This window comes from Typopeltis vanoorti, chromosome 22 (assembly GCF_054136105.1).
Source record: "Typopeltis vanoorti isolate ZY-2024b chromosome 22, IOZ_Tvanoo_1.0, whole genome shotgun sequence".
In the NCBI taxonomy this organism is placed as follows: domain Eukaryota; kingdom Metazoa; phylum Arthropoda; class Arachnida; order Uropygi; family Thelyphonidae; genus Typopeltis; species Typopeltis vanoorti.
Genome location: NC_143570.1, coordinates 46,338,537 through 46,358,387, shown reverse-complemented (window position 1 = coordinate 46,358,387; position 19,851 = coordinate 46,338,537).

The window sequence follows — 19,851 nt, the reverse complement described above, 5'->3', positions numbered from 1 at the left end:
ATCTCTCTCTCTCCTCCTCCCTCCATAAGAACATAAATCTTCTTTAATTCAAAGTTTCAAAAGGTCTCTTAATTTGTTTATGCCGGAATAGCGATCTCACTTTCACTTCAATTACTTTTAAGTCGTTTACTTACAAACGTAAATTGCATTAAAACTATGCTGAGCACATTTTGCGAGAATGTCTTACTCTAGTTTATTACGTTAAGCCTTTCCAAGTAGTGAAACGCACATTACCTTACTTTCTCTTTATGCCAGGTGCAGAGAGGTTTTTCCTTCATCCCAACTTAGATCAAATTAGAATATAATGCAGAAATAACAAGTTCATTTGGTTTTTATTTATAACGTCAGACTATTTTAGTCCAAAACTTGAAAACATATTGCAATTTAATTTACCAGAAAACGAAAAATAAGAGTTAATCTTATTTTCCTTTGAAGTTTCCTTTGAAGTTAGGTTGTCTCTTATGCCAGAAAACAGAAAATTACAGATAACAGTTGAATATCGTTACAGAAAACAGATAACAGTTGAATAAAGCGGCATCCAAAAATAGAGGAATTTAAAATTATTATTTTTATAAATTATTACAGGAGATAGGATGATGAATGTATGGGAGTGCGTTTATAGAAAAAATCTTAGTTGTATACCCTACGTTTAGTTTTAGGAAGTTTCTTCTGTTTCGGAAAATTGTGGGTGCAGAATGTTCTTTGTAGCACAAAGAATTTAAAACAAGCGTTTTCTTCAATTCTTGGCATAGCTGTTGAGTTTTGAAGATGATAAATCTTCTTTATGGTTTCTTTAACAAAACTTGTATCTACAGATTTAGAAGCATTACTTACTAGAAAAGTAATTAAGAGTTTACTGACTGATCTTTAAAATATTAAAAATATATATAATTTCATGATTTTGAATATATATATATATATATATATATAAACTTAATTTATACTTCATTCTAGAAAAAATCATCCATTTATATTACACCAGGCTATAAAAAATCATTTAACTATCTCAAAACCGTGGCCCAGAGGGAATGGAAACTACAATTTATTGACAACAAGGTGTTTCCACCTTGCCGTGTATTCCGCTATCTACTTCAAAAAGGTTATAGATCATTTTTTTTTCAGTTGCTGAGATTATAATCAAGATTATTTTGATAATAATGAAGGTCGAATAAAACCAGATAGCGATCTGATTTTATTCGGCCTATCTGGCAATACCTTTGATGAACTCATAATTATTCATGATGCTAGTTTTAAAGCTCTTGGTAAATAATTATCAGTTCAAATATTCAAATAAACTATTAGAATTATGTCCTGATATTTTTGTTTCATAAGAAACGAGCTTTATATTTGGTTAAAGCAGCATTTTAGTCGAACAAATTCTGATCATTCTTCTGATCAGAAGAATGATCAGAGATTCACAGATAACTGAGAAAAACAACATTTCTTAAGTTTTCCTTATCATCAAAGTATCACTATCAAAATTAAAAAAACAAAAAACATTTTAAAATTAGTTTGGCACATGAAGGCATTCGTAAAGTCAGTTTGAATTCTTTAGTTCGCAGTTAAAAACTAAGTAATTCAATTTAGAATCCAGCTGTTTGCATGCAAAGTGGTGGTTGCTTATGCTCTGCCCTTATTCTATTATATGAGTGGTAAATGAGGCCATCCACTTCGTAACTAGCTAATCTTACGGTTCATGGAGCTACATTAAAGCACCTCAGAACATTTCAGTTATCACAGTGCGAGGAACTTCATATCTTGGTTAAAACGTATACTTATTTGGTTGGTTGATTATTAGATTCGCTCTCAGTGAAGACTCGGATGACATATGACGTCGTTAGCCAACTATGCTTTGTACATATAAAATTATGAAGTGGAATGAAGGCTTCTACACAATGTTGATGTCAATTAGTCACTCATGCCTCGAAGTGCTTTGCTACAAAGTGTTGCTGTTGAAAGGAATATTTTAAGTCTTTCTTTGTCTTGACTCCATGCTTCCATAAAAGCTGCTTTCAACGAAGTAGTTATCAAAGTTAACAAAGTAATTATGCTTTGCAATGCGAGATTCCTTTATCGTTTAACTTTAAAATTTGCATCGGGACATTAAGTTTTTAGTGGAAAATCCTAAACGTGGTGTTCGATATTTTACACTAGACGGTATTAATAGAATACTTATAGCACAGATCGCCTTACTTGATCAAATCTTATTGATGAAACTTCTCTAAAGCTCTTCTGTAATGAGACCATTTGCAAATTTCGTACTCATAAATAGTAGCAGCTTGCAGATAAATATTATCACGAATTGTAGGATTATTTATGAGTTGTTTAGCATTAACAGTAATGATTTGTACCCATAATAAGCCCATTATAGAACTCCGAGAGATCCTTTGTTTCGCCAATTGTGACCAACAAAATAAATTGAGTTTGGTTACATTTCGACAACAATATTTGAAATATACAAGCGATATTTCAAACTCAACTGTACTGCTCTATCGGTAAATATTTTAGAAATGTTGCTGTTATATGGGCCATGATTCTAACTAAAGTCAACATTATTTTCCCAACAGAATTACGGATGCACTTTAAATTCTAGCACTCAGGCAGTTTCTAAATATATGTTTGGAGACAAATGGAGTATCAGTCTTTACCTGCATTAGAGAGTCTTCTTTGCGTTTAATATACAGTCATTCATATTTAAATCAAATTATCGATTTAGTTCAATTCTGTAGAGATTTAGAGACCTGAGTTTCAGAGTAAATGGAAACAGTATCAACATCTATTTAGCTGCAGATTCGAATTTTTATCGCCTAGTATAAGGTTAACTTTCTGCTTGCTGGGGTTCTGAATAACTTATAACAATTCATGTGTGATATATAGGATAGTTATTCATTTGCCTATTGATATATAGGCAAACTCACGTTGCTGGTGTAGTGTAGGTGTACAATCGTTCGTGTCTCGGAATCACATAAAATTATTTTAAAAATTCCATAGTTATCAAAATATTGTCCTAGTCCACTAAGGAGTTCTTTCTTCCGTCTATTGGGAGTAAACAAGTGTATGTAGATTCTCTCTTACGCGCAATAATTTTATTCGGTGTGCGGGGGGGGGGGGGAGCTGAAGAAATATAATATTTGCACTTCCGCGGTCGTCATGGGTTAATTTTATTCTCCACCTTTTCGTTATTTTAGTCTTTTAGGCAAGCTGAGTGTGCTTTTGAAATATTCAGGAATGATTCGCCTTTATGTCGTTGTTTACATTTCCCATTATTTTATCGAATGTATATATTCAAAATTCAGTTTATTCGTAATTGCAAAGGTTACCTTACGTGACACTAAGCAAGGTTGAGTTCATGGTCAGAATGACTACATCTAAATCTAGATACTTTTGAAATTCAAATAATTTCCTGAGTTGCTGTTCAGGTTCATATCTCTCTTCAGGTTCCCTTTACATCAATTCTAGTTTAAAAAAAAAAGAACTAATAGCACACGTTTGAGTCAGAGAAAAGCAGAATGTTTTTTTTTAACTTTTTATAAGGCCAGAAAAGATTTCCTAACTCCTTGTCAGATGAGCATAAAGAAAAATGGAGCTTCAGAAAAAGGAAAACAAATCTGTAATAACTCTAAAATAGATCAGTGTTATTTCCGAATTCAAGAATGTATATCAAGAGAAAACGAGTTACGGTTTTATATCCTATAGTAAGACAATTTTTTTTCTCTCAAAGAAATATTTGTAATGCATTTCCAAACTTCTGAAGCGTACAATGCAAAATTCTTACTTAAAAAATTCAAAGCCCAAAAATATTGAACACATTTTATTTAAACCCTTTTTTCACAGAAAGGTTTGGGTAATACTTTTACTGATGGATCATCGCATTTTCTTGATTTTAATGTTTATGTAACAATGTTTGAACATATATTCATGTTTTGCTAATAAATGATCTGTTATACATTCAACTGGATTGAAACAAAAGTCTATATCACAATGACAAACTATTTAAAATTAGCCGATTTAGTTATTCTTTCTAAATTTATTATATTAAAAGGCCATTCCTGGCCTTCTCTATCTAACTTACGTATAACAGTATCTTGGATAGTTTATCGCGATCTCTACAAGCTTCTGAAGTGCAATTATTACATAATGATACGTGTTCAGCGATCATATCTTTTAAATATAGTTTCAAGTGCGTAACTAGAAGACAACGACCCTTGAATAGTTATAGAGACCGAACTTCCTCTTTTCAGTGCCTCCCTCCTTTTGTGATAGTCTTTTTCTATTCTTGTAAAAGTAATGCAATATCCAAAGCTACAATATAAAAATTGGTTTTCCGAAAATTCTACTGTATCGACGTGTGAAAAGTTCATCCATGATTTAGCTGAACACAAAAATATATACCGGATAAGCCGATCTGGAGGAATTCGTTGTAACTCTACTTGCATATTGATGGTGCATGAAATCACTTGGTGGTATGCTATGAGTATCATGGAAGAGTGAATTATTTTACGCACTGCATTTCTCAAATTCTAGACAACATATCTAAACCAGATTTCGCATTTTCGTTTTCCTCTGACATGTTCTTTCAAGTGACTAGAAGTACGGTCATGCAGCAAGACGTTTTGTATGCTACTCTTATGTATAGATTGTTTCTCTGTTTTTCCAAATTTTGCTCAAAATAAAGTATCTTTCCTAGTTTATTTGAAAACAATGGTATTGGTATTTCGTTATATAAGCCAAAAACCGGTTGATTTGGCGATGGACTACAATTGGAGACGAATGTGCATCTGTGTGAATCTGATTGATTGATTGATTGAAACACATGTGTGTTGAGCAATTTAAAAGCATGGCTGACAAGCGAAAAATTATAATGCACATACACTAATTAATACTGCCAACCGTCATGAATTATTGTCTGAATTATCTAGCATTGCATACTAAACAGAAATTATGATCTGTTCACTTTCGCTGCCCATATCCGGAACAACTCAGAATTGTATTGTATCAATCGTAATGGGCAATCACTTTTCATTCACTGAATGGAAATTGATTGCTATAATAGTCACAGTAATACCCAAAATTAGCCAACCATTAGAGTTAAACCATACTTATAACCGCGAATAACATCTTAATAACTAATAAACGTCACTGCCCTTACTCCCTAGACATGGTGTGTTTACTTTGTCCAAATAAATTATTTCTGTAAAAGAAACAGCGTGTTCTTTCAGCATGATAAAAATGATTCTCGCTTCTGTCATCAGAGCAACTGAGCTGTCATAAGCAGAACGTAAGATAATTTATGACATCAAATCATTTATTCACTGCTATTTATCTTGTCTGGAAGTTTATGACTCCTACGTTCTTCACTTCCTCCTCATTTGTGTGTGGATGTATACAAAGTACCCACAGTTTTAAATGTCCTAGTTAGTTTTAATTGCAGGTGCGCGAATGGCATTATGTGACTCAATTAAAAGGAGGATGCGGAGATTATTGTTTGCATATTTAGAGCGAAATATGTATTGCTGCGATTCTTCATGAAGAAATTGTCTCTACACAAGCATTTGATAAGTTTATTTTGTTTAAAATCAAAGATAGTATTGAAGCAGCACAACTGACAAACTCAGCCGAAGAGGTCACCGAAAAAAAAAAAGAAATTATTATACATATATTGTTACTAGTATGAAACGACTATTTTAAATGCAAATAAAAGTGGTTATACAGGTAATAATGTTAAAAGCAACTAGCGAATGAACTTTTACGCTAGAACTGACATCCCACTATGTGCGAGTGTCTACATAATGGGAACTAAACAGATCTTTTGCTGGCAGTTTTGCGAGTTCTGTCTGTAAATATTTTGTCGAATGGTAGAAGAAAATGCTTCTAGATCTATATTTATTTCTAATATAAGATATAACCAGTTTAAGAAGAAAGACTATATAAAGATTAAAGATGGACACTTTTAAAAAATAATACAGTAGAGACAATTCCATCCACAGTTTATTCAATTGAACATGACAAACAAACTTTTGCAATGGTTAAAGAGCATTTTAAAAAAGTTTTTTTTTACAGTTTATTATTAGTTTAACTGTTGCTTATAACAGTGCAACATTAACCATTGTAAACAGTTGTTTTTTAAAGGATTTTAAACATTTTATTTCTAAAGAAAAATGTTTAATCAAGTATTTATATTTTCAGAAAGTAGCAAATGCAACAAAACTTAGTCCCACAAAACTTAATATTTTCAATTTTTATTTAATATTACAAACTTATTTAGACATAAGATGACTGGAACTAAACTATCTTCCTTTGTACAAAGGAAAAACAATTAATTTAAGGAAGAAATAATCTGATCAAAAAACCCGGAACACATCCGAACTCAACACCAGCAAAGTTCAAATTGGTACTATCAACATAACAGACATCAATCTAAAATGAATGGAATTAGCAGAGGAACTGGATGAGTAACGGATCGACATAACTGGTGTGATGGAAACAAAGAAGAAGAAAATAGGTGAGATCTGAGTAACATATACAGAATGTTATATTCAGGCAATCACAATCAGGGAAAACAAGGAGTAGCTATAGTAGATAACATTAAATACACAGGAGGAGGTAGGAATGGAGGAATTTTTTTGAGACATTAAGCTAGCACAATTGGAAATAATAACTTGGTCCTCGTTGTAAATCTAAACAGGAGAGTAGAAATGATTACCAGGTATATAGAAATGTTTTGGGAAAATTTGAATCAAGTAGCAAAGCTAATAATTATGATAAATACCATGGATTTCTGTTCAGAACATCAAAATGTGCACCAATTCACATGGAGTGAAGATGCAAGAAATAAGAAAATTCTCATCATACATAGAAGTACACAGAGGATTGAAATGGGAAATGATCACTTTTTATTTTTGACCAGAAGAAAATTGAATTTCATATTGAAACGAAGAGTGCGTTAGAACACTTAGAGTCACAGATGCATGTGGTTGGTTATCTTTAAGGATAGAAAAATCAGAGCTGCAAATTGGACTCAGGAAATTAAAGAATATCGAATGTTACGGGAAAGTAAGTCAACTTGTGCTCTTAGAGAAAACAGACAAAAATATATGAAAGCGAAGTGTGTAAAACTAGCTAAAAGTCATGGGAAGACTGGTAAAAACAGAGAAAATAAACATCTGGAAGATGGCAAAGTGGTGTTGTAGACGCTTTGAAAAAGCTTAGAAATTGAGGAAGAAGTACTCTAAAAGAAATAGATGATAAAGATGACCTGAAAACTGAAGTTAATGATATTCTAGATGTCTGAAGTAATTACCTTGGAAGATGCTAAATGAAGCAAGCACACTCAGAACATGAAATAGAAAGCGTCCAATACAAATCCAGTCAGGAATACTTATCCATAATTGAATTTGAAAAATCATCAAAAACCCGAAATGCGGATAAGCAGCTGGAAAATATGAAAATCGAATAATTATGGAAAAATTATGGAAGGAAAGCTTGGTGAAGAACAAGCTGAATCAAGGCTAAACAAGGGTTGTCAGAATCTGGTTTTCAATTTAGGACAAATTGTTGAGAAATCTTGTTGAAATATAACAATGATTGTATTTAAGTTTTGTAGATCTTCTAAAGTCATATTACAAGGTACCAATAGGAAAGCTCTCGAAAGGCTACAGTTATATGGTGTAAATGAGACATTATATCGCGCAGTACGTAGTCTCTATTTAAGCTGTAAATCAGCAGTTAGAATTGAAAAAAGTACAGGAAGATGATTTAATGTTAATAAGGTGTGCAACAATGGTGTACATTATCTCAACTATTATTCATCATCTATATGGATGACATTATGAAGAAACGTGGTATTAAATCTGAGTTCAAAATTGGTGATGTTAATCTTAGATCTTTACGTTATAGAAATAATATACTTCTGAATAATTACAGGAAAAGTCTGCAAGATTCCCTGAATAAATTGAATAACTATTGCATTGCATTTGGTGTGAAAGGGAGCAATAAAATAACAAAGACAATGAAAATAGGCAGAAACATTGAAAACCTGAACTGTACTCTGAATGGTGAACCTACAAAACAAGTAAAATATTTCAGCTAATTAGGAATATTTTAGTGAAGATGGTAAATTAAATATGGAAATGGATGACATAAACAGTACAGCTAGTATGGCAGGGATCAGATCAGATGAATAAATATATATGGAACAATAAAGAAATTAGTCAAAATATTAAATTAGTTACATATAAAACTGTCTTCAAACCAACTTTAACTTTCAGATCTGATAGCTGGATTATAAATAAAACACTTGATTAAAGACTGGAGACCTCAGATATGAGAACGCTTTGGAAGATTGAAACAAATGCATCAATGGCAGTATCACATTAGAAATGAGGATATTAGGGAAAAAATTGCCATTGTTGGCATTCAAAGAATGGGTTAGTAGAGCTAATCTCAGGCGGTATGATCATTTCAACAGAATGGGAGAGGAAAGATTAGCAAAACAAGCTGTCTTGTTGGCAGGAAATCCCAAGAGTTAAATCAAAATGAAGATGGACTGACACAGTAAAAAGTGCCTTAAAAGTGCGATATATAATATTTGATATCGTCGAGTTTTGTTAGATAGATTGATTTGGAGGAAAATTGTTTTTTTTTATGTAATACTATCATAAGTATCCTGAAACCCCCTATGGATGATTCCTATTAGGAATTTGATAATCTGATCAACCTTATTAAACATAAGGATTCTTTGACGAAGAAGAACCACTAAACTTAGAAGTTATACTTGTAGATCCGGCTTCTAAATTAATTGCATACTTTAGTGTGTCTGGCATGCTTACCAAATAAATGCCTGCGACTGCAGTGACAAAACTATAACCTAATTAAATATTTTTGTTTATTATATTTTTGCTGGAGTTTCAGAAATGCAAAACCACAACGTTCATTGGAATATTTTTAAGAAATGAAGGCATGAAATGTATTTAATCGACTGTTAATGATAAAAGTTACTTGACGAATTCATCCCGACTATTCCATCAGTGGAAGTTAAATTGTCTTGTAATTTCGTTGTTTCTGCTGACATTAGATCAATTAAATATTCCTAAAAACTCTTATTAAGGCTTAATATTTTAGCGAGAGGACAGAATGATTCTATTCATTGATAATTTGAATAGCTCTGTAGACAGATATATCTTCGAGTAGACAGGCTTACGTGTTGGCAGTTAGTTCATTTTAATGGTGTTGATTCACGACAGAATAAGAAACTAATTAATATTAACATATTAGTTAATATTTTGCTGGAATTATATTCACCATTCAGTCATATCTTCAGAGCACAAGAAGAGTTTGTCGCAGTGCACGAACCGCCAAATTCGTATAACAGTGGGACTAGTTTAAAATATTGTAACGGTTAACATAAGGAGCTGAAGTCCAAATTGACTGCTTTGCATAAAGAGAGAGAAAAACAAGTATTCATTAGGTATTAAAATGACCGTCTCCCAGATTTTTTTGGAAATTTATAGAGCCATACTTGTTTAGGTTTGGAGTATGTTTTAAAGCTGCTGATGATTCCAAAAATAATCTCTCTGACTGACGTATAATGAAAATCCCCTCATTTTAAGATCTAATGCATATTTGTTTTTTGTTTTTTTCAGAAAACAATACACAGCACCGTTACACTTAGGATGTTTTGTAATGAGTTAAAGAAATTTCAAAAATGAAATTTAGGAAGAGAATGTCACACCTTGAAATAAAATTGAAACAAAATATTTATTATAAATTTATCGCAATACTTTCCCTTATTGATTTTTTACACAGGCAGAGGGATTGTTTGCATATTTTTGTTTTTCATAAAGTCCTGTTGTTAAAAGGTAGATGCAATATTTTTAATGGTTTGCTATATACTTCTACTTAGACCTATAAGCGAATTTATTCAAACTAGAAATAGCATTTCAAAAGTTCAAAGGAATTTGGATTTAGGTTCCAAATAGTCCCTAATTTTCGATTTTGTATTGGATCCTCTTTGGCATAACGACTCCTTACAACGTAGTTATTGTGCTGTTGATCATCCAAATAAATTCTCGGCATTCCTCTTGTATATTTATTCATTCACCAATCCATTTCACTCTCTCTCCCTCCACTTTTCTGTATTTGTATTTTTTATTTAAATAACTAAATGTTCCAGGTGTGTGTCTAATTCATGAAAGAAACTTATCGGCTTATAAGAAATAAAATATTGCATTTAATTCCAGTAAGACATATGATAAAATAGTTTTTTTTTTACTTATATTGCTATTTGGCGACTAATCTGCTTCTACTGGAACTGACTCTAAATACACTTCAAAAGAGTCTCAGTGTATTTCCGAAATATGGTGCTATAAATGAGTTTCAGTTGTTCCTTAATTGAATAAACAAACCATACTGTTATTTTGCTATTCTTTATTATGTTGTGCGAAGTCTGTGTAATACGTGGCGCTTGGTCGCCATTCTCTTGAAATCGATTTCATTCAATGAATACTACAGTAGTAAAAAGTTACAGCTATATGCATGTTAAATTACATTAATGGTGTCAAAAGCTGGACTAAATTCTTGACATTCATCGACTCTCCTAATCTAATTTATTTAAACAATGCAGTAAAGCCCTAAACTAATTTACAGATCAACAGATGAAACAGGAGTTATACAACTAATAATTACAAATATCCCATACAAATGAAATTCACCCAGTTTTTGTCATAAACAAAAACTGGGTGAATTTCATTTGTCATGCTTGCTACCTCCGTTGATATGCCAGGCAAATATATCTTTTGAATGACATTTTGGAGATATTTTGATACAAACCTAAAAATGTCAGGGTTGTTTATGGTTGGAGTCGAATATTTGCAAATGTTGGACTTTAAGGAGGGGGGGAGTTAATGTCAATGATATTGGAAATTTATGGTGGCCGAGTCGTTTATAGCTTATCCACCTTTCCACAAGCATTTTTAGAACAGTTTGAAAAATTTCGATACCGCAGATAATAGTGCAATTTTTTTCTCTCATTTGGAACATTAATAGCTGTCTCTTTCGGTGTGTGACCGAAGGGAGAAAACATCTAAAATATACTTACATTTGTATGTGAGATGATCGTATGTTATGAGTGTGCTAATGAAACGTTCATTTTATGTGTGCACGATTCATAAGAAAAATCAATTTAAGATTTAAAAAAAAAAAAAAACTTAAAGTTCTTACATGTTTGTGATCTGTACAGCATAAATTTATTTTAATGATGCTATCTGCATCCCCCATTAAGCGAAAAACAATGTGATGGAGGGAACTGCATATTGTCTCTTCGCAATTCATTTGGAAAACAAAATTGATCTCTCCCTCTCTTTTTTACAGCCAATAAAATATATTATCGTAAGATTTCGTATGGTTATTTGAAGAAATATCTGCGATAAGATATAATTCATCTTCCACAATATTTTAAAACTGGATGGATTTCATTTACTGCAGTCTCACAAAAATTGTGAGACTGCAATAAATGAACAGATTTTGTGCATTGAACAAACTGAAATAAATGAGAGAGATTTTGCTGACTACAAAAAATTGTAGTCAGCAAAATCTGAATTCTGGTGCTAAAATTTCAGCAATGACACGAAGATAAAGGAAGCTGATGACATGAAGTGCGAATTGGCACAGTTAGTCAGGATAGATTCTTCTATCAAACGTTCTTTGCACCCTATACGAATTTATTTCTAGAGTGAGTAGACTTAAGGATGAATAAAGGAATCTCACATTTATTTTTATGGGTACTAAGTAGTTCACTCTTTGCCATTTTTCATCCTGAGGATATACATTAAAGAAGACTGGAAGTTTTGAAGTTGGTACTAGAAAAGAAACGACCTTATTGATTGTGTAGTTTATCTTGACGTCCGGAACAAAAACGTATGGCTTTAAACATATAACAATATGACATAGAATTTAATTTTCAAACTGGATTATGTTGAAACTAATCATACATTTAGACACATACCTTATTTTCGTGGTATGTCGGGGTTCTATTATATCACCATGCCTGTAATGTTACTTTTCATTTTTACTAATGTTATCTGTTGCATTTTGTAACACTTGATCAGCTCAACGATCAAGTGTTTGCTTTCCTAATGATCAAGTTGCTTTCCTAAATGATTTCTTTAAGCACTGCTGTAAAATATAGCAAAGAAAACAGTTAAATATTATAATATTCTTCTAAACATTATTGTTTAAACAGCTTTCATATATATATATTGATAAAATATATATGAAAGCTGTTTACTATCAGTGTTATATATCATATATATATATAAAATATATACGATAAAAAATATATTTTATCAATATATGACAGCCTGTCATATATTGATAAAAACTGTTTCGCAAGGAAATTCAAGGAAGCGGCAAACTTACCTACACAGTGCAACAAAAAACGAGGGTTTGATATTAAGTGTGGTCGGCATTTATAAAAAATCTAACTTCCTCAGATCTCGGACATAACACACGTGAATCACAGAACGTGACGACAAATAACAATGTTCCAACAAACCTTCAGTAACGAATGTTTCAACTTCTTCAATGTTACAGTTGGAAACATTCAATTAACAATGAATTTAATCTTTGTTAGTTGTGTTTAACTTTTTATACACCAATGCCTCTGATGATGTAAGTCATACGACTTACGAAACTTGTCTGGTTTTCACGATCCTGTTCGTATTTAATAAACATGTGGCCTCAATATCGGAATCTATCTCTCGATCTACTGAACCACAGAAACCTTCGCACACATATGTTCACATTTCTTTCATTCAGATTTCCGATTAAAACTTCAATTTAACGTAAGGAACATCCCCTCCCCTCGTCATATACAGGAATAAATTAGATAAAACAGAATGAAACAATGAGATTATTTTTAGATTAACTGCACTTAGGAAATCTGAATCATATGAAATATATGATAACCGTCGAGTTAATTGTTTTATTACTAAGTGAAGATTGCTGAAAGACCTGTGTGAAGTAAACAACTGCTTAACGGAGCGATTCCGTGTTCGAATTTCAGTCAGTGGCGACCAGTGAAAATTTTAAGTGGGGGTGCTGCATATAAAATAAAATAATAATATTAAAAATATTTTTATCCTAATCAGTAACGCATTTATTAATAAATAAATTTACATATTAAAAATTGCTTTATTAAAAATATTTCATCCTTACCACGAACAAACACCAATAATAAAAGTTTCGTGTTAATAGCAATGACAAGCGTAAACGAATATCGGCGTTAGATCGCAGTGCATTTGTTTCATGTAACGGTAATTGAAAAAAATATAATTCTTTTCATATTTTCAACAGTGACAGTCGTCATAATTCAGTCTCGTATCTATAATAAATAAATAATTATATGTTATTTTAACAAAATAAAATAAGATTTACAAAAAATAGTTCACCACGAACACGCATCAATAATAAACGTTTCATATGTCACAGAAATAATGCGCGCAAGCATGATACACTGCCCAATGGCAGTGTATCTAATGACGTAACGTCCAATGACAAGCGCAAAGGAATATTGGCGTTTGATCGTAGTGCATTTGTTTCGTAATCTAAAGCGTTAATCGAACAATTCCAATTATTAACTATTCAATCAATGTCAAATCATAAGCTGTAACCTTTAACATGTTGTATTGCATTTATATAATATTGTAAGCATTGTTATTATTTATAAACACAGACAAAATTTAATTTTTTTTTAATTTTTTCCTTGGGGGTGCTGCAGTGTCACAATGCTTATGAACGAGCCGCCACTGATTTCAGTAATAATTAAAGAAAAGTGATATCACGCTGTAATGAATCACCCAGTTTCAAAGATGCTACGGAAGATTTATACCAAGAAATTCGCACCAATATATAAATATTCTCATTTATCGTAAAAGAGTGAACCCATTAACCTAATAAGGCATATCAGTGAATGATTTCAACTAACAAAAGATTTTATATATATACACACACACACACACACACACACACACACACACACCAAAAATATTTTATATTAAAGCAAAGTCCTTAACAACAGTGAACAGTTAAACGGCGCTGCGTAAAATATTCCTAGAAACAACTGCTTTTCTGTTCCTCCAATTCCATTTTAGCAACATCTGTTAATTATAATCATTTCAGCAGAGCAAATAATTACACCATCACAGGTGACACGCTCTCCGAAACAGTGCACTTCTTTACCTCCGTTAACTGTACCAAGTTACTTGATACAAGGTTTCCATCTTCATTCTCTCAGGAGAGTCTGATCAATAATACCATCCGGATTATTCACAGTCACGTACCACCGGCCTATTTCCAGCAAATATTAGTTTCTAGATGGAGATAGAACAAACAGGCAAAAAGGTAAGAAATGACAGTAAGATTAAATATTTGCAGTTGTAGTGGCTAAGAATCGAATAACAGGATTCGAATTTTGTTCGGTAATAACTATGAAGACAACAGAGAATTATGAAATTGGTGACTCACCTTATTTAACTCATTTACATCTGGACACAAAAATATTATGATGGGGATAGTATTTGATGAATCAGAAAATATAATGAAATGTTATATGAAGCTACAGGAATTTGTATTGTTTCCTCTGCGATAGCATACATCCTGCACTGAAGACTCTAGCAGATGAAGTTGTAAAGTAAATAGAAAAGCACGCAATACATTCAATGAAATAACCACTTTATTAGGTTTAATATTTTAGTAGAGAGCTCTCAATTTCAGGTTGATAAAGTTACGTTATTAATGCAGTTTCATGCCTTCGAGCAGATCATTTCTGTTCACAAACGTGTGTACTCCTTCGTGCATTCCCAACAGTGGTTAAATACTTAACTGAAGACCCCCATAAGGAGACCGAGTAGGAAGATATATTCTGGATTATCTTTCAATGGAAAGAGCCATTTGGATGATATACCAGAAACTTGCATATAGAATACAAACTAATGCAGTTGTAATGTAAACAGAATCACAGCATGGGTTCGAGAATAAATGACTCTTTCAAACTGGAGTACATCATTCAGTTTCTGACCTAAACCAAATTATAAACAGAACTAATATCCAAGATGACTTGGATATAATACCTACTGTTCCATAATAAATTAAACGGATTCAGAATGCATTGGATTCTTTTACCTCAGCACATAACCTTTTCGTATGAAAATACATGGATTCAGCTTATATGTGTAAGAGAATTTGACGTTTCCTTGTAGCAGCTATACATAACTGAAATTTTTACAATAAAATAAGCAATATGAACATTTACCAGCTGAAAATGAACCATGACCGTGCTCTTAAACGGATAATAGCTGTGTTGAAAGATACTAATTTCCTTTAAACAGTAAAGCACTGTGAATATTATATAGTTTCCATAAAGCATTACACAATACCCATATTCTAATTAATTTGTCATTGTTTGAAATGTCTCTTTTAGGCCCACAATATGAGCGATATATGAATACATATGTAAATATTCAGTGTTTCATATTGTTATTTTATTTTTATAAAATTTATATTAGCATATAGTTAATATTGTGTTTTTATACATGCGACAAGCAAACAAACTCAGGAACCCGTCCAGATATGCTTTTAAATATTGTTTTATATGAAATTTATTATTGGGTGTTCGGAAAGTGGGCGAGTGTTTGAAGAATGTCCTAGTTCTAATTAATTAATAAACTAAATAATAATCATCGCACTGATTATTACAATATTTTTACAAAATTACAATTATTACTGATTATTACTATTGTCTTAAGGCATTAATGCCATTCAATTGATAGTAATTGGAAAAACTACAGCACTATTGATCATATGTACAGTATGGAAAAAAATAATTGAAAAGACAAATGAATGCCAAAAACCTTTAGGTATGGCATTTTAAAAGCCTTTAAAATCAAGGAATTAAAAAAAAAACTCTTACGTTAGATATGTTTAGCCATGTATATATGCTTGCTTTTAGGAACCTCTGTAGAAGAACAAGAAATTATCAATGAATTGAATGCAGAAAAAAAATTAATACAAACAAAGACAAAACAGAATTAATGTTTAATAAATACATCACGAAGAGGTCAGTGCAAATGGAATCCCAGGAAATTTATATACTAACCTCTTACTTAGGACAAATTATCACAATAGAGGCTGTGAAGAAGAATTTATACTTAGACTTTAGGTTGGTTGGATAGCGTTTGGAAAACACCATGAAGAACTCAACGGAAACATCTCAATCTGACTTAAAAGAAAACTATTCGAAGTCAGATATACTTCCGGTCATGAGATATGTAAGTGAAATGTGGACGTTGACTAAAAAATTCACTAACAAGTTGAGTATTACCCAGAGGAAAAAATACTTATTCGCTAAATTAAAGATACCAAGAAATTATATACTTGAGTAAATCCATTATCCAAGTGTAAGCAAACAAAGTTTGCACCTGAAGTACCTTTCAGGACTGGGGCAACTCGTGTTAAAGGTGGTATAAGTTCTCATCACTTGGCTCAGTATCCCATAATGGATCTGGCTCCCACTGATGAGAACTCAATAAAGGTCAAAACCGGTCTGGGTAGTCACCCTTCCCTTAATGCACAACATTATACATGTCAGCAAGGAAATGTGCTTTGCATTATGGGAAACTGAGGCAAGTGATGAGAAGTTATACCATCTTTGCCACAGTCCTGAAAGATACTTCAGGTTCAAACTTTGTTTGCTTACACTTGGATAATGGATTTACTCAAGTATATAATTTCTTGGTATCTTTAATTTATAATATAACCAAGTGAAAAACTTTCAACATACTTATTCAGTATTAGCATTACTCAGGTTATTGACATTACAGCCATCAAAAGATTCAAATGGTAATGTGCACGTCATCTTACAAGTAAAACTAAAAAAGAATAGTTGATATCAGCATGGTATCCAAGAGATTAAGAGTTCGCTACAGGAAGGCAAAAGAGACAGGGGGGATGATGAGATTTAAAGACACAGCTCAAACTCAGTGGCGTTGAAAAGCTAGTAAAATAATACTGATACATCAAAATATTTTAAGCTATGTAATAGTGTTGAATTTTACCATTGTAATTTTAAGCACTTGATATTATCTGCCAAAGTTTTCCAATTATACATTTTTTATAACTCCTTTTGCTCATAAAATCCCTCCCCCTTAGTTCATGTGATTTTTCACATTCCTGTTTTATATAGCTTCGTTTGTGTGCTCAGAATTGGCATGATAATCAATTCACATAGCTGCTTTGTATGTAGATGTTCTTTATGCCAATAATGATATATACCAAACAGATTATATATACATCTATACACACACCGGTATGTATTTTCTGCTCCTGTGACCTAATGCTATAAATGTTCCAACGAAGCAAATCACGTTCTTTGGTTGGACGCAGCTATCTACTCTCCCAGCGCACGGCAAAACCAGAATAAAACAAAGTAATATTATTGTTAAGGCGAAAGAGTTAGCTCTGTGGTCCATGTTTGCCAGTAATCTCACCCTTATGAAGTTATCCTAAACGAGAAACCAACCAATACAGCCATACCGAAAGATTTAGAATATAATTGTGTAGTGACATCTTAATAAATTTTCATCTGCCTTTATTACAGACATCCTCAATCCTTTTGATTCGGGATTCATATACATCCCGTACTGCTGAATAAGGATAGATTATACAATAATAGCACCTACTAGAGACGTCATTGTGCTTCAGTTCTTTTGAGATGAACTTCGTCTTTGTCAAAAATCATTCAATTAAAGGTCTAGGAAATACTTCAACATCATATAGACACGTTTTTATCGTAAATGCTCATTTATTGTGAACTGAATACAACAGAATGGAATATACAATATATTTGAAGAGAACACTCAAATTACAGAGAGAGGCTTTGTGCACTCAAACACTGTCATGTTTATTCATTAATATATCACTTTAGGATTACTGGGGGAAGTTGATTTGTTCATAGACTTCAACAGGAACTATAAAATAACCAGATGGAAACAATGCAGAAATAAAACTTTTATATTACATTTGTTCTCACTGTAATATTAAAGATCTTCAAGTCTGATGACAAATAATGTGTTCAACTGGTTTCTAATATAGATAGTAATATAGAATTATTTGCCTGCTGCATATTTAGATAAGAATATCTATTCGAAATGAACGGGTGATATTAAATTGGCATTGGTTAGTAACTCCACACGAAGAGAGGTTTACTTATTAAATAGGGATATTTCCAAACTGCAAGAATCAAATTGTTTAGATCGCCTCAGTAATGCACTTCAGCATTAAGTGTTCATGAGCACCGAGTGGACACAAACTGGAAGTGAGAACAATGCCTTGTTATTTTAGAAGGATATTCTACACGTTGGGGACGATATAATGTAGCATATACGCCGGTCACGTTTGCGAAGTTTGTTTACTTTGAGGAAAGAAAGTTTCGTGAAGATCCAAAATTCAATTAGAAATAATTGAATTTTGGATCGAATTCTGATAATACCTACGCCATGTTGAAATATATATTAGAACAGCACTGCATTTACATTCCCAGCCCAAACTCCATACATTTTAATACCCTGTACTCCTAATTTAGTATTGATCACATTTTAATCCATATATACATACTTTCCTTCCGTTTGATTACGGTATTTGAACCCCCTTTCCTTAATACGTATACAAGTCCATGTGTCGTTGTCGGATGCGCTGACAATCTCAGCCGATTGCAGCTCATTGCTTAACGATGTCTGATTGGTCCAGATCCATACCCTATCTAGGCGAGTCAAATTTTACAAATTAATTTCCTCAAACTATTACCTATATCCACATGCAGTTATGATATCCACTGTACCCACAATCACGGGGGTTATTCCCGAAAATGCTACAACATAGAATACATCGCATTTTCTAAAATGTGTGGTATACACGTCGATGATAATCCTTTCAGGTACTAACAACAAGATAGCCGACCATATGCACCAGGAAAAAAACAATATCGAGATCATTAATATCTCTGCCTCACACTTAACACTTGGGATGTTGCATTCGGGCATGAAGCATTTCCCAGGATTTTGCGCAAATAAGGATGCAGCATAACAGCTGCATCCTTATTTGGATCTTTACAGCAATAACACACGTTGTTGCTTTTTGACTCGCGTGCAGTGTTCCTCCATAGAAATCCAAATTGTACTACTCTATGTCATGACCTATTATCAAACTGAATCTAGGAAAACGTCAAATTTTGGCGAAGCGTTTCAAATCGGAGTATTCAGATTTCGTAGAAGTCAATGTATTGGTAATATTCTATGTCATCACATTTTAATTAGTAGTTATTGTTGCGTAGATGATTCTGGATTATGCAGAGTCACCAATATCTGTGCACCTATGATAACATTTCTAAAGATATCTGAATTATTCATGTGCTGCTAACTAAGCAAACAATATTTGTTTGCTATATATCTTTATATAGTTGTAAACGTTCGATGACAATAATAATACATTTGTTTCATTAATAACAAAGATATCCATACTTATTTTTTTAACATAGTATACACCATACTGAGCACGATCGTACTTACATATTGCATGTTTCCGGTATTAGAAACGAAGTGTAGCTTCATTCCATGCTATCTCAAAATACAATATATTAGTGTCATCTGCCCATTGACTATTCCAGGAAAGCAGGCGTTGTTTATCTTCCAGGAGATTAATGACACCCATGTGGAAGTAATCCTTCGTTTGACTGAATCACTTTCCGGCTAATCGAAGAGGAATGAAGATGAATAACCAGTCTTTGCAAGAATATGCGACTCA